Raw genomic sequence first — 23,938 nt, 5'->3', positions numbered from 1 at the left:
CCAGGGATTGGCGGGATTGAGATAAATTTTCAAACTGGTTATTTGAATCTCCTGCCCTAAGCTTTCAAAAGCCTCATTCAGGTGCAGGGGAAAACAATTAAACTCCCAACCTGTGAAACATTGAACAGGAAGAAAAACAACTACTGCTCCCTTGATTGCAGAAGAAGCCAAAAACTCAATTTAAGTAGCATCCTATGCTAGGAGGGTGGTACAGTTGTAAGAAAAATTCTGATGCTGTCAATAAACTCTTTTGTAACAGAAAAAAAGATCAGTATACTTATCTATTGTTAATCTTGTTCGGTCACACGATCTATGTGTCTTGGGCAGACAGACTCTGGGACTCTAGGCTCAAGCCACGTGTCTCTCACCACTTGTTAATTGTGCTAATTAACACACATTATGTCTTCTAGCAAACTATTGGGGATGTGTTTACACTAAGGGTGGCCATACTTGTTCAATTTCCTTGTACAATTTTCCTTTAGATTTACCCTAAACTATGTAGCGCAAGGGCCTGACTAACTTGATACAATTGAAGGTTGTTTAGTTTTGACCTTATATTATACGGTTTTTGGTAAATCCAAAGGAAAATTGTATAAGAATATTGAACATGTATGGCCAGCCTTATAATAATGTGTATTGTACTTTGGGAGCTGAATGCCGGGAAGTCTGCCCTGGAATGAGATCCCTGATTGTCCAAGTGGTTAATTGTTAATTGTGTCACCTACCTGCTAGCATTCTGTGTACTCCACCTAGGCTGGTTTAAGTGCTGAGTTAATTAGCATGGTAATTATATAATTGTCAGCTAGTAGTTGCTAGAGAGGGATTAGCTTTGAGTCAGCCCTACCTCATTATCTAAACCACTGTGTGATGTTTTGGGTAAATATATGGGTGGTCACTGACATACTTCTCAAGTGTATAAAAAGCCTGTATTCTTGTTCAATAAAGGGAGTTCTAGATTTGCAGCTAAAACGAGTTCTGCCTAGTTCTTGGCTACAATAGGCGGCTATAATATCTGATATCTATGGTCAAGACTGAAGGAAGCGGTATACTGATGGAAGCACTCAAGCTAACTGTGGGCCGGTTCTGTCACATTGGTGGCAAGCAGTGGGATGCTTACTGCAGTCTAGGACATCGAAACCTCCACTGGGATCCAAGGTCCGAATAGCAGAAGAGGAGAGGTACAACTGCAGATAAAAGCAGCCATGGAAGAAGAATTCAGAAGGAGGTTGCGAGAGATGCGGGTACAGCACAGGGGCCCAGTGTCAGAACAGGTCCTGCTGATATGGTATGATTCTGTCCGCTGGGAACTCTGGAAGGAAGCGCTAGCCCGTGAGCAGCAACACAAGGGAAAATCCTCCCCTCGATCCAGGAAAAGTATTGGTCGCAGTATGAAGTGTGAATTTTTGGGAAAACAACCGCACAAGAGATGGAAAGCTGAGTTAAGCAGGCTGCTCCAGGCGGAGATGCGGTTGGATAAGAGCTACAGAGTTCTCCACTGGTATGTAACCCAAGTGTGCCCGTGAACAGTGGACGACAGCCCAATGGAAGGCTTTGGCTATGGTGGTCTGGGGCTGTTATTAGAGAGGCTGTCTACAGTGGGGAGGGATTAAAACACCTGACAGGTTTTTTTTTGCTGTCTTTGCCTCTATCGGGGAGATTCAACTTCTCTCCTTTTCCTGTTTATCACCATTATCATCAACAGTGCAGGGATAGGGAAATTCCAAATTTTGGGGGTGTCAACAGAACAGGGGAAATCTTCTAATGGGGACATTACTCCTTGTGATCACCCGGGATCTCTTCTCTCTTCCTGTTTTCACTATGGGATAGGAAGTGAAGAGGAATCACCCCAACAGGGCTCAAGTGAAAAAGATCTGATTATAAAAGGGATTATAAACCTCAATTACTCAGAGCAGAAGGCTTGATAGTCTGATCAACCGGGCCCCCAAGGGGGTTCATCTGTGTAATTCAACAACCAGTATTTTTTCAATACAAGATCAATACATCTAGTTTCAGCTGGGTGCACACTTCTCCATTAGAATTACTGTGTTTGGTTGTCCCCAGTCAGACTTTCTCTGTGATGTTTTGGGAATCTGATCAAGTGGATAGCCATATGTGAGAGTGGCCATATAGATGGTTGTCCCCTACCTGAGATCTCTCTTGTGGTCCTTGCGCCCACCCAGGGAGAGTTATGTGCATGTGTGTTTGTCATTGGCGATGAGTACTATGTGGTCTTTGCAGCCCTGATGAAGCAATCTGCTAAATGCATCGGCTTTGGAAGACCCAATACTCCTAGTGCTCCATAATTGGTTTCAAATCCGCATGCATTATTTCATGGGGATGTTATAGATGTTCTAGCACTTAGTCTATCAATGCTCTTTTTAACTTGTTAAAATAAAACTTTTTTTATATTTTATATACATTTATGCCCCTACAGTATAGTGTATACACAACTTTCGACATCTGATTCAGACTTTCCTTGTTTGGGGAGAGGAAAAAACCCCGAAGGCCACAAATCCCCCAACATCAGGGCAGGCCTCAACCTGCATCCTCAGTCTCTGTAAAGAAATAAAAAAATAAGAAAAGACACGTGCAGTGAAGCACTAATGAAAAAATAAAAAAGTGCTATGTAAAATTCACACAGCAGGTTTTTTTTAGTTGGAATTAGGCTGGGGTATACACTATAAAAGAAAAAAAAAAAAATCAGGAGAAAAATTGCATGTGAGGTACGATTGTGGTATAGTGTGTAGTGTACCCAACTTTTGATATCCGAATCAGACTTTTCAAACAAAAATTTCCAAAGGGACAAACTCATAAAATGTTTCTCGTACTTGAACAGAACTAATGATTTTCTTTAATATGTACTGATTTTGTATGAGAAAAGTCAGATATGATAGACTGCACATGATCAGAAACAAACAAAAAAAGCCTTTGTCATATGAGAATTCTTTGCACATTATTTCCATCCTTGGGTTCGACTTGCTGTGAAGCATTGAGGAAAACCAAATGATCATTTGCCTGATTTTCTTATACTGTGTACCCACCTAACCTAATTTCTGGTAGGAATGTTGCTGCAGTTATTTGGCCAGGGGTTGGGAGGTTCAGGGAGCTCCTGGGGATGTGCCCCCTGGGGAGTAGTGTACCAGAAAAAACAACATTTTGGCAGTGATACACCATTGAGTTCTTCAGTGGCACTAGTACAAGTCACTTTACCTGCACACACCTTCTGAGTGGGCCTTTTGGCTACATGGAGAAACTTTTAAGGGAGGTACACACTTTAAGAAAATCGGTGAACAATAGTCCGGTTTTCCTCAATGTTTCACAGCGAGTTGAAGCCGAGGATGGAGATAATGTACAAAAACTCTCATACGATAAAGGATTTTTTTTGGTCAAATTTAGTGGTGATCCTGTGAGCTACTATGGTGTAACGGTTATTTAGTACTGCAGCTTGCACTAATCACTCTCCAATCGGTCAGTGTGGGTATCTAAAACATAAATATAAAGTGGTGCGCAGAAAATGGTGGCTCTAATTTAAAACAATCAAAAAATAATTATTCAATAAAATGTTAAAAAAGTGCATGATCTCTCATCATTAAGATAAAAACAAATATAAATAATAAAACTGATGAATGTGATAAACAATGAACAGTAAATGACAGATAATAAATTAGTAATTTGTGAAAAAAATGGTGAAAACTGATCTGTGATCCCAATCACCAGTGCTAATAAAACAGTCCGTTAATGGAGAAAGTGTAAAGGCTTGTGAGACGTGACACCTCCACTCTTGTGACCCCCCCTATTGGGTGGGTTCTCACCTCAATGAGTGTGACCTCGTAATTAAGCTTGGTCTAAAGCAGATTGTTAGCCCCCACATGGTAATGGTAGAGGATTTCCACTTCCCACAATCCAGGCTCCCAATCTAAGATCTGCAGCACCAGCAGCTCTCTCAAGTAATTGGGAAAAGCAATTTCATAATGCAAGTAATGTATGATAAAAATGTACTTTATTACAAGTAAAATGTAGCACTTACATGTGGCTGGTGCTAGAGCGCACCAGTCTATCCAGATGAAAAGGTACATAATAATAGGCTGAGGGATGGCCGAACGTACCCCCACTGCAGAGTTGGTTGGAGTCAGCGTTCCACACGCTGTGAGATATTGCGATCACAGACACTAGCCTGGCCCCTACAGGCATCATCCCGCTACCATTCTTTGCAGCTGCCGATTCTGTACAAGGCAGAAGTGATCTGAGTGGCTAATTAGCCACTCAATCACATCTGTGGATGGCGGAAGGGGGTTTTACCCCCCTCCTGCTGCCGCCTCTCTGGTCCCATGGTGGAGGCCAGGATCGATGCAGCTGGCGGCTGGTGGCAATGGCTGCCCTGTACAGGAAGAGAGGAACTGACATCATTCCCCTCTCTGTAACACTGGAAAGGACGAGTAATTCTTCGCTTTCGGTTCTGCCCTTTTGTAATATTAGACCCCAAATCTCTCCATAAAGAGGACCTGTCTCATCTCATGCTGTCACAAGGGATGTTGTTCATCTCTTGTGATAGCAATAAAGTTAATACAAAAAAAGTGTAAAAAATATTTGTATAAAATAAATAATAAAAAAAAAAGTTCCACCGTGCTTAGGCACAAATATGAATGCATGCTTTACTCCCGCATGCATGTAAACGGTGATCGCACCACACATGTGAGGTGTTAAAAAAAAAAGCGCATCGCTGACACCTTTAAAAGTGCCTGAAAAGCGTTGCAAAAGCACTTAGCATTTTATGGGCAGTTTTCAAGGGCCTCAGCGTGCAAGGCTAGCCATACATTATACAAGTTTCTTGTAAAATTTTTCTTTAGATTTACCAAAAATTATAGAATAAGAGGTCAAACCTAAACACTTTCAATTTGTAAGCAATCAGGCAGGCCCTTGCAGTACATAGTTGAAGGTAAAACTAAAGGAAATTGAATAGAAAAATTGTATAATGTATGGCCAGCTTAAGGGCCATACATGTATAGCTTTTCGTCCAGAAATTTTCGATTTAAGAAAATTTGTTTGATTTTCTAATAGTTAGTGGTTTCAAATCGATGTCTGTTTTTGACTGCAGTGAGGGGAAAATTTTAAAGGGGCAGGAAGGTAAACTTTTCTCGATCAACAAATTTTTGGGCAGTGTATGTGGTTATCGCTACGAAATTACATTAATTTTAAAATTAAACGTTAAAAGCAAAAGACAATTTTCAAATGACATTTATACATTCATCGAATGTGCAAGAATTTTCGTACAAACATTTTCGTCCAAAAATCTACACGTGTATGGCCAGCATAGGACTTATGCTGGCCATACACTATAAGTAAAATAATTTAAACTCAATTTCAAAAAACAAACACTCGGCCGTGAGAGCAGACGAACGTGCCATCATGTAATGACTGAATTGTGATCGATAAATCGGTCAATGGATATAAATTAATCAGTTTTTTGTTCATTTTGTCACATATGCCTAGTGCAAACAGTTCGGGCGATAAAACACATTAACCACTTGCCGACCGCCCACTGCAGATATACTGCGGCATGCTGGCTCGGCTTCGCAAACCGACGTATGGGTACATCGGTTCGCGTGAGTGCTCCTAGGGGTGAACGTGTGCCACCCGCCCATCCCCACTAGGCAGCGGGGATGCCGATCCATGGGGCCGGCGGCCGCGATTGCCGCCAGGTACCCATGATCGCTCCGCGCTGAGAGAGAACGACGGTCAGTTGTTGTAAACACAGCAGACTGTTGTTCTCTCGGAAATGATCACAGAGCACCTGTGATCCTCCTATAGAGGATCACCGGTCTCTATGGTCATTTCACAAGCCCCCCCCCCCCACAGTTAGAAAACACCCCATAGGCTAACAATTACCCTTTAAGGGGTAGGAGAAGAAAAGCAGCGCCACCTCAGTGTAGATTAAAAGGTTATTTATTACATAAAAACAACGTAGTAACTCACACAGAGGAAATCGTTGATCAGCAAATGGTAATAGTTCTTCTGCAACACTGCAGGGATGTTTGGGAAGTACACTGTGGCGGCCGTGGTCCTGGCTGTGCCGGTGGAGTCCGACACTTCCTGTGGTTCTGGTAGCGTTCAGTATCCAGGCTTACATCCAATAGTGGCAGGGGGGTGCTCGAGATCGCCTGAGGAAGGAGCACGCATGCTCCGAACGTGAGCACCCCCCTGCCACTATTGGATGTAAGCCTGGATAGTGAACGCTGCCAGAACCACAGGAAGTGTCGGACTCCACCGGCACAGCCAGGACCACGGCCGCCACAGTGTACTTCCCAAACATCCCTGCAGTGTTGCAGAAGAACTATTACCATTTGCTGATCAACGATTTCCTCTGTGTGAGTTACTACGTTGTTTTTATGTAATAAATAACCTTTTAATCTACACTGAGGTGGCACTGCTTTTCTTCTCCTACCCCTTTTTGTCTGTTGCAGAGTCCCTCTAGCTCTGTATGAAGCCTGCAGCCACCTCCACCATCCATCTCCACTAACCCCAGGGATTGAACTATCCTGCATACTTCCTAAAAAGACTAACTACAGCCACAGTTGAAACTTTTTTCATAAGATCGAATGTACTTGACTCTTTCACTGGCGCAGGTCGAACGTTGTGTATATGTACCTAACAATTACCCTTTGATCACCCCTGGGTTAACCCCTTCCCTGCCAGTGTCATTATTACAGTAACAGTGCATATTTCTAGCACTGATTACTGTAGTAATGTCACTGATCCCCCCAAAAGTGTCAAAAATGTCAGTTAGTGGTCCGATCTGTCCGCCACAATGTCGCAGTCCTGCTTAAAAAAAAAAAAAATAAAATTGGCAGATCGCTGCCATTACTAGCAAAAAAAAAGGCATAAATCTTTCCCCTAGTTTGTAGATGCGATAACTTTTGCGCAAACCAATCAAAATGCGCTTATTGGGATTTTTTTTAACAAAGATATGTAGCAGAATACACATTGGCCTAAAATGATGAAAAAAATATGATTTTTAAATTTTCTTTTTGGAAATGGTATAAAGCAGAATGTGAAAAATATTTTCTTTTTTTTTTTAGAATTGTCGCTTTTTATTTGTTTATAGTGCAAAAAATAAAAAAAAAATTGCACAGGTGATCAAATACCACCAAAAGAAAGCTCTATTTGTGGGGAAAAAAAGGCCATCGATTTTATTTGAGTACAGTGTCGCACGACCTCGCAATTTGCCATTAAAATAACGCAGTGCTGAATCGCAAAAAATGGCCTGGTCATTAGGGGGAAAATCTTCCGGTTCAGAAGTGCTTAAGGGCCATACACGTATAGATTTTCGTCCGGAAACTTTTGTTTTAAGAAAACTTATTTGATTTTCTAATCGTTAATGGGGTCAATTCGATGTCCGTTTTCAACTGCAGTAACGGGAAAATTCGAAAGGTGCAGGAAGGCAAACTTTTCTCGATCAATGAATTTTCGGGCAGTGTATGTGGTTATCGTTTAGAAATTACATTCATTTTAAAATTAAACGTTGAAAGCAAAAGACAATTTTGGAACGACATTTATCCTGTCTTTGAATGTTCAAGAATTTTCGTACAAATATTCTCGTCCAAAAATGTATACGTGTATGGCCAGCATAGGACTTATGCTGGCCATACACTATATGAAAAATCGTTCAAACTCATTTTTGAAAAACCACTTGGCCGTGAGAGCAGACGAATGTGCCATCATGTAATGACTGAATTGTGATCGATAAATCGCTCAATGGATATAAATTAATCAGTTTTTTGTTCATTTTGACACATATGCCTTTTGCAAACAGCTCGGGTGATAAACACATTAACCACTTGCTGACCGACCGCCGCAGATATACTGCGGCAGGCTGGCTCGGCTGCGCCAACCAACGTATGGGTACATCGACACGCGAGAGCGCTCCTAGGGGTGAACACGCACCACACGCCCGTCTCTACTAGGCAGCAGGGATGTCGATCCACGGGGCCGGCGGCCGCGATTGCTACCGGGTACCCGTGATCGCTCCGGGCTGAGAGAGAACGGTGGTCAGTTGTTGTAAACACAGCAGACTGTTGTTCTCTCTGAAATGATCACAGAGCGCCTGTGATCCTCCTATATAAAAAATAGAAAACAACTGCGCTAATCCAAAAAAGAATAATAAAAAAGCAGCAACTTCAAGTGTGACCGACACCCCGAAAAAACAATAATAAAAAATAAGTTGCGCTACAAATTGAAGCATATATTGTAATATATATAAAGTCCGTATAAATGTCCAATATTAAACGTGAAGTGAAGTAACTTGTGCAGGTACCGCTTACCGGAAACTGAATATACAAAAGCCAAACTCTAAAGGATGACTCCAACTGCCCTCAGGGAGTATACCACGGTGGACCTCTCGGTTCCGATGTAGATCTCCTCAGTGGGATGTTATATGGAATAGAAAAAAGCAAACGCCATAGCGTAAAACCAAAATAAAAAATTGGAGATAACACCCAAAGTGATTAGGAACACCAAGGTTCCCGTGCTGGAAAATATAAGTAGTGAATAGGTGTGGATGAGATGAATCACATCCCCCCAAGACTCACAATTAACCCCCTGGGTTAACCCCCTTCCCTGCCAGTGTCATTATTACAGTAACAGTTCATATTTGTGGCACTGATTACTGTAGTAATGTCACTGGTCCCCCCAAAAGTGTCAAAAATGTCAGTTAGGAGTCCTATCTGTCCACCGCAATGTCGCAGTCCCGCTAAAAAAAAAAAAAATCACAGATCACTGCTTTTACTAGCAAAAAAAAAAAAAAAAGACATAAATATTCCCCCTAGTTTGTAGACACGATAACCAATCACTCAGTCGTAAGAGCAGACAAACGTGCCATCATGTAATGACCGAATTTTGATCGATAAATCGTTCAATGGATATAAATGAATCAGTTTTTTGTTAATTTTGTCACAAATATCTAGTGCATACAGTTCGGGCCAGAAAAACACATTACCCTTTCAATTTATCGTTTGTTCGGCAGAATTTTCCAAACTGTTCCTTCGATTTTTCAGCTCTGAAGAGTTAAAACCGATTTTCTATTTGTGCCCCTTAACTGGACGAAATTGAAGAACGGATGGACCAAATGACAGATTTTTCGGCTAGTGTATGGCAAGCATTAAACAAAATTTGACGTCAAAATAAACACTGCCTGTGAGTTCATGGTCAGCTTGTGTTCGCGGAAGTTCAAGTAGCTCGGGAAAAAGAAAAATTGCCATGAAACCCGTCGATGGCCTATTACATACATCTTATGACCAGTAAAGATTGTAAGCTCCAACGAGCAGGGCCCTGTAATTCCTCCTGTATTGAATTGTATTGTAACTGTACTGTCTGCCCTCACATTGTAAAGCGCTGCGCAAACTGTTGGCGCTATATAAATCCTGTATAATAATAATAATTGTAGATTGTAAGCTCTAACGAGCAGGGCCCTCTAATTCCTCCTGTATTGGATTGTACTGTAACTGTATTCTCTTCCCCACACTGTAAAGCGCTGCGCATACTGTTGGCGCTATATAAATCCTGTATAATAATAATAATTGTAGATTGTAAGCTCTAACAAGCAGGGCCCTCTAATTCCTCCTGTATTGAATTATATGGTAACTGGATTGTCTTCCCTCACATTGTAAAGCGTTCCGCAAACTGTTGGCGCTATATAAATCCTGTATAATAATTGTAGATTGTAAGCTCTAACGAGCAGGGCCCTCCAATTCCTCCTGTATTGAAATGTATTGTAACTGTACTGTCTGCCCTCACATTGTAAAGCACTCCGCAAACTGTTGGCGATATATAAATCCGGTATAATAATTCTAGATTGTAAGCTCCAAGGAGCAGGGCCCTCTAATTCCTCCTGTATTAAATTGTATTGTAATTGTATTGTCTTCCCTCACATTGTAAAGCGCTACGCAAACTGTTGGGGCTATATAAATCCTGTATAATAATAATAATAATTGTAGATTGTAAGCTCTAATGAGCAGGGCCCTCTAATTCCTCCTGTATCGGATTGTACTGTAACTGTATTGTCTTCCCTCACATTGTAAAGCGCTCCGCAAACTGTTGGCGCTATATAAATCCTGTATAATATTTGTAGATTGTAAGCTCTAACGAGCAGGGCCCTCTAATTCCTCCTGTATTGAATTGTATGGTAACTGTATTGCCTTCCCTCACATTGTAAAGCGCTCCGCAAACTGTTGGCGATATATAAATCCTGAATAATAATTGTAGATTGTAAGCTCTAACGAGCAGGGCCCTCTGATTCCTCCTGTATTGGATTGTACTGTAACTGTATTGTCTTCCCCACACTGTAAAGCGCTCCGCAAACTGTTGGCGATTAGAGTTGAGCGGACACCTGGATGTCCGTGTTCGGCGGGTTCGGCCGAACTTTAAAAAAAAGTCCGGGTCCGTGTCCCGGACTTTTGCCGAACTTTTCCCGGACACCAAACCCCATTGAAGTCAATGGGGACCCGAACTTTCAGGCACTAAAATGGCTCTAAAACACCAATGGAAAGGGCTAGAGTGCTGCAAATGGCAGCAAAACGTAGTTAAGAGCATGGCAAGTGCTCTGCAAACAAATGTGGATAGGGAAATAACTTAAAACAAAAAAAAAAAACAGAAAAATAAAACAATGTTCTTCATCTCTGAAGGACGAGGCCCATATGGAGTAGGAGGGAGGTTGAGGTGGTGGTGGATGTGGCGGTGTCATAGGCGTGTGCACAGGGTGTGCCGGGTGTACCTGGGCACACCCTAACCACCTAGGGCACATAGCATTATCGCTCTGTTTGGCAGTGAGGAGATGGGAAAGATCTCCCTCGGACCTGCTCTGCTCCATTTCTCTTTGCCAGCAGGGAGAGTAATGTATCGGGGCCATGTACATGTAGGCAAACACATGCATGTGTATTTAAACTTTGGGGTGCACACCCTAATGCAATAGGCTGCGCACACCTATGGGCGGTGTAGGTGGAAAAAGCGGTGGAGGAGGACCAGGGCCGGATTAAGAGCATCATGGGCTTGGTGCTGAGGATTTTGAAGGGCCTTAAGGGCCGTGCCTTGGCATGCACTCAGAGGAGGAAGGGTGCAGCCATGCATGCCTAATTCAACATGGGATGCTGTCTCTGAAGCCCATAAACACATCCATGCATCGGCAACTGTCCCTCCTTGTCCGGCCTTCGTGCTGTGTGGGGAGGTTCTGAGGGAGCTGCCTGGGGAAGCGAGCATAGAAGCCAGACTTCTGTGTTTACAAGTGACAGAAGAGCGGTAACAGTGAATATGGCCAACCCGGGGCCTATATAAAGGTAGGGGCCTGGAGCTGCAGCTCCAATAGCCCCTACGTTAATCTGGCCCTGAGGAGGACGAGGTAGCCAACACTGCTTCTTTTCACAAATTTTAAATGAGGGTACACCCCAAAAGAGTGAGAAAGAGCAAACATAGAACAATGGCTGGGTAAAAGAAAAAGGGGAGAGAGGTTGGGGAGTCGTGAAAATACAAACACAAGTCTGTTATCCACTACCCCAACTACCAACTAAGGGCACCACAGGTATGTATTCTTTAAAAGGTATAAGTTTATTAGGCACGTATGCCTGAAGGCAAAAATATGACAAAAACAAAGGCAGTGAGCCGTAGTGTTACAGAACAATAATTTAAAATCAACAATTGCAAGCACCCATGCACATTGAAGATGACACCTTCTATCTAAATACACTTGGATCCAACGGATATCAGCATGCAGTGGAGGCTGAATTATCCGTGGGGTGCAGTGTGAGGACCTCAATTATGTAGAAAACCCCTCCAATTTCTTATGGAAAATGAGCTTGGCTTGATTGTACCGTGGATATATTCATTGCAGTAGAATGATCAATTCCTTAATGAGAACATGAATAGCACAAAGAGATTTTAACTCATTGAGCACACTCGTGCCTGCCAATAGAATTGTCCATAAACAGTTAATAAGCTGTATTGGGTAGGCTCAAAGATGATGCAAAAATATGAAAAGCAGTGCTTTGAGTGGTCTGCTAAAGGTTCAATGGTGAGTCTTCACAAGGAAATCCTAATGGATGAAGTAGATGAAGGCCGTGGAAGTCATTGAACAAAGCTCAAGATAAATCCCAAAGGAGCAATAGATATGATTAGTGACATGCCGTCCTTGCAAAGAGAACAAACAGATTGGAGGTGGAGCAGGTCAGAGAGTTACCTTAAAATGTACTTCATTCGATGGCGGCGTGTACTTCATGTAGAGGGGGGAGGATAGATGGCGGTGTATCACGGCAGGAGTTCCCAGTGTCCGGTTAGCCTGTTGCTATCGTATTCACCCGACGGCGTTCTTACCCTTCCGTATGGCTGAGCCGGCGACTGCGGGGCTTGACTTCCGGGTCGGAGGTGTCCTCCCGGTCGTCACTTCCTGTTAGACTGGTCAGCCGGATGCCTTCTCGGGGAACAGCCTGGGGAACGATAGGTAGCGGATCCCGTACAAGGGATTCAGCTGTCGTTAGTGCATGGGTGCTCTATGCACAATGCTGGACGCTTTGTGCATAGCTCAGCGTCCAGCATTGTGCATAGAGCACCCTTGCACTAACGAACCCGTGGATCCATGCCTGGTTCATTTTAATGAACGTGAGCTTGTCCACATTGTCTCTGGACAGGCGGCTGCGCTTGTCTGTGATAACGCCCCCAGCCGTGCTAAATACCCGTTCAGATAATACACTGGCTGCAGGGCACGCCAGCACCTCCAAGGCATAAAGGGCAAGCTCAGGCCATGTGCCCAACTTGGAGACCCAGAAGTTGAAGGGGGCAGACCCCTCATTCAGTACGTCTAGGCGTGTGCACACATACTGCTCCACCATGTTGGTAAAATGCTGCCTCCTGCTAAGACGTTCCATCTGAGCTGCTGGTGCTGCTGTTTGTTGTGGCGTGCTGACAAAGCCTTTCCACATTTCGGCCATGCTAACCCTGCCTTCTGAGGTGCTGGCGGTGCCCTGGTTGCGTTGGCGACCTCTTCCTCCTCCTCTGCTTCCACTGTGGCCCTGCTGTCAGGTGGGAATGCCAGCAGCATGGCGTCTACCAGCGTGCGCTTGTACTCGCGCATCTTGCGATCGCGCTCCAGTGAGTGAATTAAGGACGGTACGTTGTCCTTGTAACGGGGATCCAGCAGCGTGGCCACCCAGTAATCAGCACAAGTTAGAATGTGGGCAACTCAGCGGTCGTTGTGGAGACACTGCAGCATGTAATCGCTCATGTGTGCCAGGCTGCCCAGAGGCAACGAAAGGCTGTCCTCTGTGGGAGGTGTATCTTCCGTGTCCTCTGTATCCCCCCAGCCACGCACCAGTAATGGCCATGAGCTGGCCTGGGTGCCACCCTGCTGTGAACATGGTTCCATCTCCTCCAGCTCCTCCTCCTCCAGAACTGTGCCCCTGCTGGACAATTGTGTCCCTGGCGTTTGTGTGTGCAGGTACCCACACTCGGAGCCCCTTGCGAATGACTACCCTGAAAGCCTTGGAAATGTTACCTCCTCATCCTCCTCCTCCTCATCCTGTGCCACATCCTCTTCCATCATCGCCCAAATTGTTTTTTCAAGGAGGCATAGAAGTGGGATAGTTAAGCTGAGAACGGCGTCATCGGCACTGGCCATGTTGGTGGAGTACTCAAAACAGCGCAACAAGGCACACAGGTCTCGCATGGAGGCCCAGTTATTGGTGGTGAAGTGATGCTGTTTCGCAGAGCGACTCACGCGTGCGTGCTGCAGCTGAAACTCCACTATGGCCTGCTGCTGCTCGCACAGTCTTTGCAGCATGTGCAAGGTGGAGTTCCACCTTGTGGGCACGTCACATATGAGGCGGTGAGCGGGAAGGCCGAAGTTACGCTGCAGCGCTGACAGGCGAGCAGCAGCAGGGTGAGAACGCCGAAAGTGCGCACAGACGGCCCGCACTTTCTGCAGCAGCTCTGACATATCGGGGTAGTTTTTAAGGAACCTCTGCACCACCAAATTCAGCACATGCGCCAGGCAAGGGATGTGCGTCAAACCGGCTAGGCCCAGAGCTGCTATGAGATTTCGCCCGTTATCGCACACCACCAGGCCGGGCTTGAGGCTCGCTGGCAGCAACCACTCATTTGTCTGCTGTTCCATGCTCCTCCACAACTCCTGCGCGGTGTGTGGTTTGTCCCCCAAACAGGCAAGTTGTAAAACTGCCTGCTGTCGTTTACCCCTGGCCGTGCTGAAGTTGGTGGTGAAGGTGTTACGCTGTCCGGATGAGGAGGCGGTAGAGGATGAGGAAGCGGAGTAGGAGGAGTTAGGAACAGGAGGCAAACTGAAGCGCCCTGCAATCCTCGGTGGTGGAAGGACATGCGCCAAATTGCTATCCGCCTCAGGCCCATCCGCCACTGCATTTACCCAGTGTGCCGTTAGGGAGATATAACGCCCCTGACCGTGCTTACTGGTCCACGTATCGGTAGTTAGGTGGACCTTGCCAGAGATGGCGTTGCGCAGTGCACACCTGATTTTTTCCCCCACTTGGTTGTGCAGGGAAGGGATGGCTTGCCTGGAAAAGTAGTGGCGGCTGGGCACGACGTACTGTGGGACAGCCACCGACATAAGGTTTTTAAAACTGTGCGTCTCCACCAGACGGAATGACAGCATTTCAAAGGCCAAGAATTTTGAAATGCTGGCATTCAGGGCCAGGGATCGCGGGTGGGTAGGGGGGTACTTCCTCTTCCTCTCAAGTGATTGGGAGATGGAAAGCTGAACGCTTCCACGGGACATTGTGGAGATGGTTGGTGACCCAGGTGGTGGTGTTGCTGACAGATCCTATGTTTGCGGGGTGGCAGGTGCCGGTATCACTACAGATGTGGCTGGAGCGGCCGAGACTGCAGCAGAAGAGGAAGCAGGATGAGCCAGAGACGTTTCTTGGTTTTGAAGGTGTCTACTCCACTGCAGCTCGTGCTTTGCACTTAGATGCCTGATCATGCAGGTTGTGCTCAGGTTGAGAAGGTTTATGCCTCGCTTCAGGCTCTGATTGCACAGGGTGCAAACCACTCGTGTCCTGTCATCAGCACATTTTCTAAAGAACTTCCACGCTAGAGAACTCTTTGAGCTGACTTTGGTGCGCTCGTTCCCTTGCTGCGTTGGGCAGTAGCGGGCGTAGTGTCTAGGGCACGGCCGCTCCGCTTCTGCACCCTGCTCCCTCTTCTGCTGTGCTGGTGGCTCTGTGCGACCACCGCCTCTTCCTCCAAACTACTCAGGTCACCTGCATGACGTTCATTCCATGTGGGGTCGAGGACCTCATCGTCCTCCACATCATCTTCCACCCAGTCTTCACCCCTGCCCTCCTTGTCGGTCTCCACAATGCTGAACGCCACAGCAGTTGGCACCTGCGTTTCGTCATCATCGGAGACGTGCTGCGATGGTCCTTGCATGTACTCATCTTGAGAAATAAGTGGTTGGGCATCGCTGCACTCAATCTCTTCAACTTCTGGGGCAGGGCTAGGTGGATGACCCTGGGAAACCCTGCTGACAGAGTCCTCAAAAAGAAGAAGAGACTGCTGTATGGATTGGGGCTCAGACTGCTTGCCTGATTTCCAAGGGGGTGTGGTGAAAGACGGTTGGACATTGGCTGCAGGTGCCAACTCTGACCTTTCTGCAGTAGACTGGGTGGGAGACAATGTGAAGGAACCGGAGGCACTGTCAGTAACCCAATCTACTATCGCCTGTACTTCTTCAGGCCTCATCACGTCTAGAGGCGCATGATGCCCTACCAAATACTGATGCAGGTTCTGTCGCCTACTCACACTTGTGGAAGGTGTTTCACTTGTGCGTGTAGCTGGCACAGATCGACCACGTCCTCTCCTTGCAACAGGAGCTCTACCAGCAGCACCACGACCCAGGCCACGGCCCCTATTTGACGGTCTCCTCATATTTCTGTAATTTATGATCTTGCCCTAGCGGAACAAAACAACAACAGTATCGCACGGGTGTATCTCACAGTCAAATATGCAAACTATGCCGCAATTTAATGTTTTTTACCCCAAAAGGGTGTATATTGAATAGCGGAATAGGAAAAAGGATAAAAAAACGGTGTATCTCACACGTACAAACACAGACTAGGCCCCGATTCAAATTTTTTGTACCCTAAAGGGAGGATGAGGAAGAGGAGTAGGAGGAGTTGGGAACAGGAGGCAAACTGAAGCGCCCTGCAATCCTTGGCGGTGGAAGGAGATGCGCCAAACAAATTTAAAAGGTGTATCTCACACGTACCGATACAGACTATGCCGTAATTTAATTTTCTTACACTCCAAAAGGGTGTATATTGAATAGCGGAATAGGACAAATTTTACAAAACGGTGTATCTCACACATACAAACACCAACTAGGCCCCGATTACAATTTTTTGTACCCTAAAGGCAGGATGAGGAAGAGGAGTAGGAGGAGTTGGGAACAGGAGGCAAACTGAAGCGCCCTGCAATCCTCGGCGGTAGAAGGAGATGCGCCAAACCAATTTAAAAAGGTGTATCTCACATGTACCGGTACAGACTATCCTGCAATTTAATTTTTTACACTCAAACAGGGTGTATATTGAATAGCGGAATAGGACAAATTTTACAAAACGGTGTATCTCACACGTACAAACACCAACTAGGCCCCGATTACAATTTTTTGTACCCTAAAGGCAGGATGAGGAAGAGGAGTAGGAGGAGTTAGGAACAGGAGGCAAACTGAAGCGCCCTGCAATCCTCGGCGGTAGAAGGAGATGCGCCAAACCAATTTAAAAAGGTGTATCTCACATGTACCGGTACAGACTATCCCGCAATTAAATTTTTTACACTCAAACAGGGTGTATATTGAATAGCGGAATAGAACAAATTTTACAAAACGGTGTATCTCACATGTACAAACACCAACTAGGCCCCGATTACAATTTTTTGTACCCTAAAGGCAGGATGAGGAAGAGGAGTAGGAGGAGTTGGGAACAGGAGGCAAACTGAAGCGCCCTGCAATCCTCGGCGGTAGAAGGAGATGCGCCAAACAAATTTAAAAAGGTGTATCTCACATGTACCGGTACAGACTATCCCGCAATTAAATTTTTTACACTCAAAGAGGGTGTATATTGAATAGCGGAATAGGACAAATTTTACAAAACGGTGTATCTCACACGTACAAACACAAACTAGGCCCCGATTACAATTTTTTCTACCCTAAAGGCAGGATGAGGAGTAGGAGGAGTTCGGAACAGGCAGGAGGCAGACTGAAGCACCCTCAAATCCTCGGCAGTATGAGATGCGCCCCAAAAATTGGAAAGGTGTATCTCACATGTACCGACACAGACTATCACGCAATTTAATTGTTTATACCCAAAGGTTTTGATTAAATAGCGGAATAGAAAATATGATCCAAAAAAAAGTGTATGTATATCACACGTACACAACCACACTAGGCCCCAATTACTATTGTTTGTACCCCTAAAGGCAGGATGAGGAGTAGGAGGAGTATGGAACAGGCAGCACCCTCAAATCTTCAGAAGTATGAGATGAACCCCAAAAACTTGGAAAGGTGGATCTCACACGTACCAACACAGACTATCCCGCAATTTAATTGATCCCCAAAGGTTTTTATTGAATAGCGGAATAGGAAATATGATCAAAAAAAGTGTATGTATCTCACACATACACAACCACACTAGGCCCCAATTACTATTGTTTGTACCCCTAAAGGCAGGATGAGGAGTAGGAGGAGTATGGAACAGGCAGCACCCTCAAATCTTCAGAAGTATGAGATGAACCCCAAAAACTTGGAAAGGTGGATCTCTCCCACACGTACCAACACAGACTATCCCCCAATTTAACTGATCCCCAAAGGTTTTTGATTAAATAGCGGAATAGAAAATATGATCAAAAAAGTGTATGTATATCACACGTACACAACCACACTAGGCCCCAATTACTATTGTTTGTACCCCTAAAAGGCTGGATGAGGAGTAGGGGGGAGTATGGAACAGGCAGCACCCTCAAATCTTCAGAAGTATGAGATGAACCCCAAATATCATTCAGCTCTGCTGCAGGCCACAACTTAATTTTTTTTAACCCAAGACTGTATATTGAATAGTGGAATAGAAAAAAAGTGTATGATTTTTGAAACCACTCAATATTAGCACATGTGAACTGAACACAGCAGTGTATGATCAGTCACTCAGCACAGCACAGCACAGCTGAAGGAAAAATGCTGCACACAGTGACTGATAGAAAAATACTTTTCTCCCTCCTCCTCAGTGGGCAAAAAAGATTGTGTTCACTGCACCCCAAAAAGATTGTGTTCACTGTACCCCAAAAAGATTGCGTTCACTGTACCCCAAAAAGATTGCGTTCACTGTACCCCAAAAAGATTGCGTTCACTGCACCCCACAAAGATTGTGTTCACTGCACCCCAAAATGATTGTGTTCACTGCACCCCACAAAGATTGTGTTCACTGCACCCCAAAAGGATTTTGTTCACTGCACCCCAAAAAGATTGTGTTCACTGCACCCCAAAAAGATTGTGTTCACTGCACCCCAAAAAGATTGTGTTCACTGTACCCCAAAAAGATTGCGTTCACTGTACCCCAAAAAGATTGCGTTCACTGCACCCCACAAAGATTGTGTTCACTGCACCCCAAAATGATTGTGTTCACTGCACCCCACAAAGATTGTGTTCACTGCACCCCAAAAGGATTTTGTTCACTGCACCCCAAAAAGATTGTGTTCACTGCACCCCAAAAAGATTGTGTTCACTGTACCCCAAAAAGATTGTGTTCACTGCACCCCAAAAAGATTGTGTTCACTGCAGCCCACACACAGCAAAATGGATGTGGATCACTGACACCTGCCTATCTCCTATCCCACACCACACAGCAATATCGATTGTAGTTTGTAGAACACACTTTCCCTAAAAATCAGCAGACTCTATCCCTAACAGGATTTATAAGATCGTAGATCGGGACTGCAGACCCCACCCCACACAGCAATATCGATTGTAGTTTGTAGAACACACTTTCCCTAAAAATCAGCAGACTCTATCCCTAACAGGATTTATAAGATCGTAGATCGGGACTGCAGACCCCACCCCACACAGCAATATCGATTGTAGTTTGTAGAACACACTTTCCCTAAAAATCAGCAGACTCTATCCCTAACAGGATTTATAAGATCGTAGATCGGGACTGCAGACCCCACCCCACACAGCAATATCGATTGTAGTTTGTAGAACACACTTTCCCTAAAAATCAGCAGACTCTCTCCCTAACAGGATTGATAAGAGATCGTAGATCGGGTGACTGCAAACCCCACCCCACACAGCAATGTCGATTGTAGTTTGTAGAACACACTTTCCCTAAAAATCAGCAGACTCTCTCCCTAAAATGCCTACAACTCACCCTGCCTAACACACTCCGACCTGTCCCTCAATTCTATCTGGACACAAATGTTTTTTTTTTCCTGTCTGTCCCTAATCAGCAGCCAGCACGTTGATGTGTGCTCTCTCCCTGATCTAAGCAGCAGAATGACGGCATAGCGACGCTGCCTCGAACTTATAAAGACTTGGTCACATGCTTCAGACGGCCAATCACAGCTACTGATACATTTGTAGGCATGGCTGGGATGGCTTAGGCACACCAGTTAAACGCTTGTTGATTGGCTGTTGAAAGCCCGCCATGAAAAGCGCGCTAAAGCATGCAAAACCCGGAAATAAAACGACCGAACACGGATTTTTACCCGAATATACAGTAAAGTGTTCGTGTCCGTGTTCGGGTAAAAAAAATCCAATTATTCGGTACGAACACGAATAATACAGTCCGTGTTCGCTCAACCCTATTGGCGATATATAAATCCTGTATAATAATAATTGTAGATTGTAAGCTCTAACAAGCAGGGCCCTCTAATTCCTCCTGTATTGAATTGTATGGTAACTGTATTGTCTTCCCTCACATTGTAAAGCGCTCCGCAAACTGTTGGCGATATATACCGTATATACTCGAGTATAAGCCGACCCGAGTATAAGCCGAGGCCCCTACTTTTACCACAAAAAGATGGGAAAAATGATTGACTCGAGTATAAGCCTAGGGTGAGAATGCAGGGCGGCGGGCATGGTGCAGGAGAATGCAGGGCGGCGGGCATGGTACAGGAGAATGCAGGGTACTGGCATGGTACAGGAGAATGCAGGGTGACTGGCATGGTACAAGAGAATGCAGGGTGACTGGCATGGTGCAGGAGAATGCAGGGTGGCTGGCATGGTGCAGGAGAATGCAGGGTGATTGGCAGGGTACAGGAGAATGCAGGGTACTGGCATGGTGCAGGAGAATGCAGGGTACTGGCATGGTACAGGAGAATGCATGGTACTGGCATGGTGCAGGAGAATGCAGGGTACTGGCATGGTGCAGGAGAATGCAGGGTACTGGCATGGTGCAAGAGAATGCAGGGTACTGGCATGGTACAGGAGAATGCAGGGTACTGGCATGGTGCAGGAGAATGCAGGGTACTGGCATGGTACAGGAGAATGCAGGGTACTGGCATGGTACAGGAGAATGCAGGGTACTGGCATGGGGCAGGAGAATGCAGGGTACTGGCATGGTGCAGGAGAATTCAGGGTACTGGCATGGTACAGTAGAATGCAGGGTGACTGGCATGGTGCAGGAGAATGCAGGGTGACTGGCATGGTGCAGGATAATGCAGGGTGACTGGCATGGAACAAGAGGATCCGGGGTTGTGGGCATACTACAGGAGATGCAGTGCTGTGGGCATGGTACAGGTGGACCATGCCCGCAGCACTGCATCCCTTGTAGTATACCCGCAGCCCTGCAGAATGGCAGGTAGTGCAGCAGTTTCCCTTACCTGTTCCAGAGGCACCTTCATTTTAAAAATGGCGCCGCCCGGCGCCGACACGTCATTGCGCACGCGCCGTCGCCGCTCGTATACTTTCGGCTATTCCCGGCCTCTCCCGAGCGGCGGCAGCACGTGCGCAATGACATGTATGCGCCGGGCGGCGCCATTTTTAAAACTCAAGCACGTCGGAGCGGCCGGGAACTTTTTTTTTTTTTTCTTGACTCGAGTATAAGCCGAGGGGGACGTTTTCAGCACAAAAAAATGTGCTGAAAAACTCGGCTTATACTTGAGTATATACGGTAAATCCTGAATAATAATTGTAGATTGTAAGCTCTAACGAGCAGGGCCCTCTAATTCCTCCTGTATTGAATTGTATGGTAACTGTATTGTCTTCCCTCACATTGTAAAGCGCTCCGCAAACTGTTGGCGATATATAAATCCTGAATAATAATTGTAGATTGTAAGCTCTAACGAACAGGGCCCTCTAATTCCTCCTGTATTGAAACTGTATTGTCTTCCCTCACATTGTAAAGCGCTCCGCAAACTGTTGGCGCTATATAAATCCTGTATAATAATTGTAGATTGTAAGCTCTAACGAGCAGGGCCCTCTAATTCCTCCTGTATTGGATTGTACTGTAACTGTATTGTCTTCCCTCACATTGTAAAGCGTTCCGCAAACTGTTGGCGATATATAAATCCTGTTTAATAATAATTGTAGATTGTAAGCTCTAACGAGCAGGGACCTCCAATTCCTCCTGTATTGAATTGTATTGTAAGTGTGTCTGCCCTCACATTGTAAAGCGCTCCGCAAACTGCTGGCGTTATATAAATCCGTTATAATAATTCTAGATTGTAAGCTCTAACGAGCAGGGCCCTCCAATTGCTCCTGTATTGTATTGTACTGTAACTGTATTGTCTTCCCTCACATTGTAAAGCGCTGCGCAAACTGTTGGCGCTATATTAATCCTGTATAATAATAAAGTCCCTCAAGTATTCAGAGTACCTCCACAGACTGATAACCTTTTTTTTCTTTTAGGACTTGTTTCCTCACACGGTGTACATAAGTGCGCTTGGAAGATTCTGGAAAACGTGAAGTATAGTACACAACACACTATTGGTGGGACACTCTCTGAGGTGATTGTAGTAAACCGGACCCTTCATGTCCATCTGGTTGATTCTTCCCAGTGTTGCCATCCAGGAGAGTGTCATTTCCGGCACGCTGCCATCTTGGGCTCTGTTTGTCCCGTCCTGACAGGTGACGTCAGGGCCCCCCCTCCTCTCTTTATAATAGTCCCCCTCCATATTGTGTGTCCCCCCCTCCTCAGGCGCCATAACTGCTCTATAACTTGGAAGTCATGACTCCCCCCCACAGCCGACTAAAAATAGTGTGAGGTGAGTGTGCTCCGGGCCGGCCATGTCCCCTCCTCTTCCTCTCGTCTCCTCAGGAAGGCCCGCCTCGGCCTGTGAACGCCCCTTTTATGCCCCCTCTGTGTACACACACATCCTCCTCACCCTGATTATTCATCTCACCATTCGCCTGCCTCCTCCAGCCAGCGGGCGCCTCGTCTAAACAGGCCCAACACTGGGGACACCTCGCACCCGCCTCAGGTGACTTCAGCTCGGCCAGTCTTATCTCTCTACCCCCCCCCCCCCTCTCTCTTCTCTCCGGCTGCCTGCATGTATTTACAGTCTATCGGCTCCCGCTTACCCCCCGACCACAGGCAGCCAGAGCCCGGCCTGCACCGACCAGTCCCAACGGACAGCCAGGAGGCGCTGCATGCAGGTGAGGAGGACGCTTTGTCTTACCACAGGAGTGTATGTATTCCACTAAACCCCCCCCATAAGGATGAGGCCTTGCCACGCTTTACTTCCCGTGTGAGGGGCACTTCTCTCTGCCCTATAGAGCCTTCAGCTCACTTTCCTCCTACCAGGGGAATCCTCTTGTCTCATGGAGGCCTCTGCCTAACTTTGGGACTTGCCTTGCTGGCCAAGTAGCTCCATGGTACTCTATCATCAGATCTAGGTGTGCTTTCAATACCCCCCCCCCCCTCCTTTCTCCTTTTTCTATTTACATTTTATTTTATTAAAGCGGAGTGCCACTCATTTTTAGGAATTACCCACCTTGTTGTGACTATACAGGCTTTATATAGCGCCAACAGTTGGTGCGGTGCTTTACAACATGAGGGCAAGCGCTACAGTTACAATACAAGATGAATCATTAGAGCTTACAATACATTGCATTGTAAATTGCTAGTGGATTAAAGCGTAACTCCACTCTTGTTAAGAAAATAACAGCCCCCCCCCCCCCCTGGGTGATCTATGTATATTACAAGAATTGGGTCTAATGGGAGTGTTTTCATAATTATCAATCAGCTGTGCAGCTGCAAAGCACTAATGAGTAAATCTGCTGGCCTGCATCCCTTTTAGGGCCCTCTCACACACAGTATGTCCATCGGACGGACTCCATTTTTCTCAGCAGGGTATCGATCCACCGATTACAGCTGTGTCTCCATGATGTGTGTGGAGACACAGCTGTCAGGTCCCCATGAATCTCTATGGGGGAATCGGATGGGAATGGACCGTCTGTCCATTCTCATCCGATCCGCTGGACGGGTGGAAAATAGGGTTTCCATCTGTCCAGATTTGATGGATCGGATGTCAGCGGACATGTCTCCGTTGACATCCGATTTCCCCATAGAGATGCATGGGGTGACCGTTCATATCCGCCAAAAAAACTGACAGGCGGATCTGAACGGTCGGCCTGTGTGAAAGGGCCCTTGGATGTATTCCTATTGGGAATATCTCACCAAAAATGATATTTTTTGGTGAGCGCAGCGCTTTACAACACGAGGGCAGACAGTGCAGTTACAATTCAATACAAGAGGAATCGGAGGGCCCTGCTGGTTAGAGCTTACAATACATTTTGTTGAGAAAATAACATTCTCCTGTGGGTGGTCTATGTACATTGCAAGGATTGGGTCTAATGGGAGTGGTTTCACTCTGGTACAATTCAATACAAGAGGAATCTGAGGGCCCTGCTGGTTAGAGCTTACAATACAATACATTTTGTTGA

The 23,938-nt window shown here is 45.8% G+C and overlaps 1 protein-coding gene across 1 annotated transcript in view; it reads left to right on the top strand.

Moving 5' to 3' along the window:
• Positions 1-22,339: 22,339 nt before the first annotated feature.
• The window catches only part of CNOT6L (CCR4-NOT transcription complex subunit 6 like), a 153,415-nt gene continuing 151,816 nt past the window's right edge, over positions 22,340-23,938 (top strand). The window contains exon 1 of the mRNA XM_082275492.1: positions 22,340-22,648. The gene's annotated coding sequence lies outside the window, so the exon portion shown is untranslated. The remainder of the gene's footprint in view (positions 22,649-23,938) is intronic.

This window comes from Pelophylax lessonae, assembly GCF_965119305.1.
Source record: "Pelophylax lessonae genome assembly, chromosome: 1".
Classification (NCBI taxonomy): domain Eukaryota; kingdom Metazoa; phylum Chordata; class Amphibia; order Anura; family Ranidae; genus Pelophylax; species Pelophylax lessonae.
The sequence above is the reverse complement of the archived record's forward strand: the minus strand, read 5'-3'. Positions and strand labels throughout refer to the sequence as shown.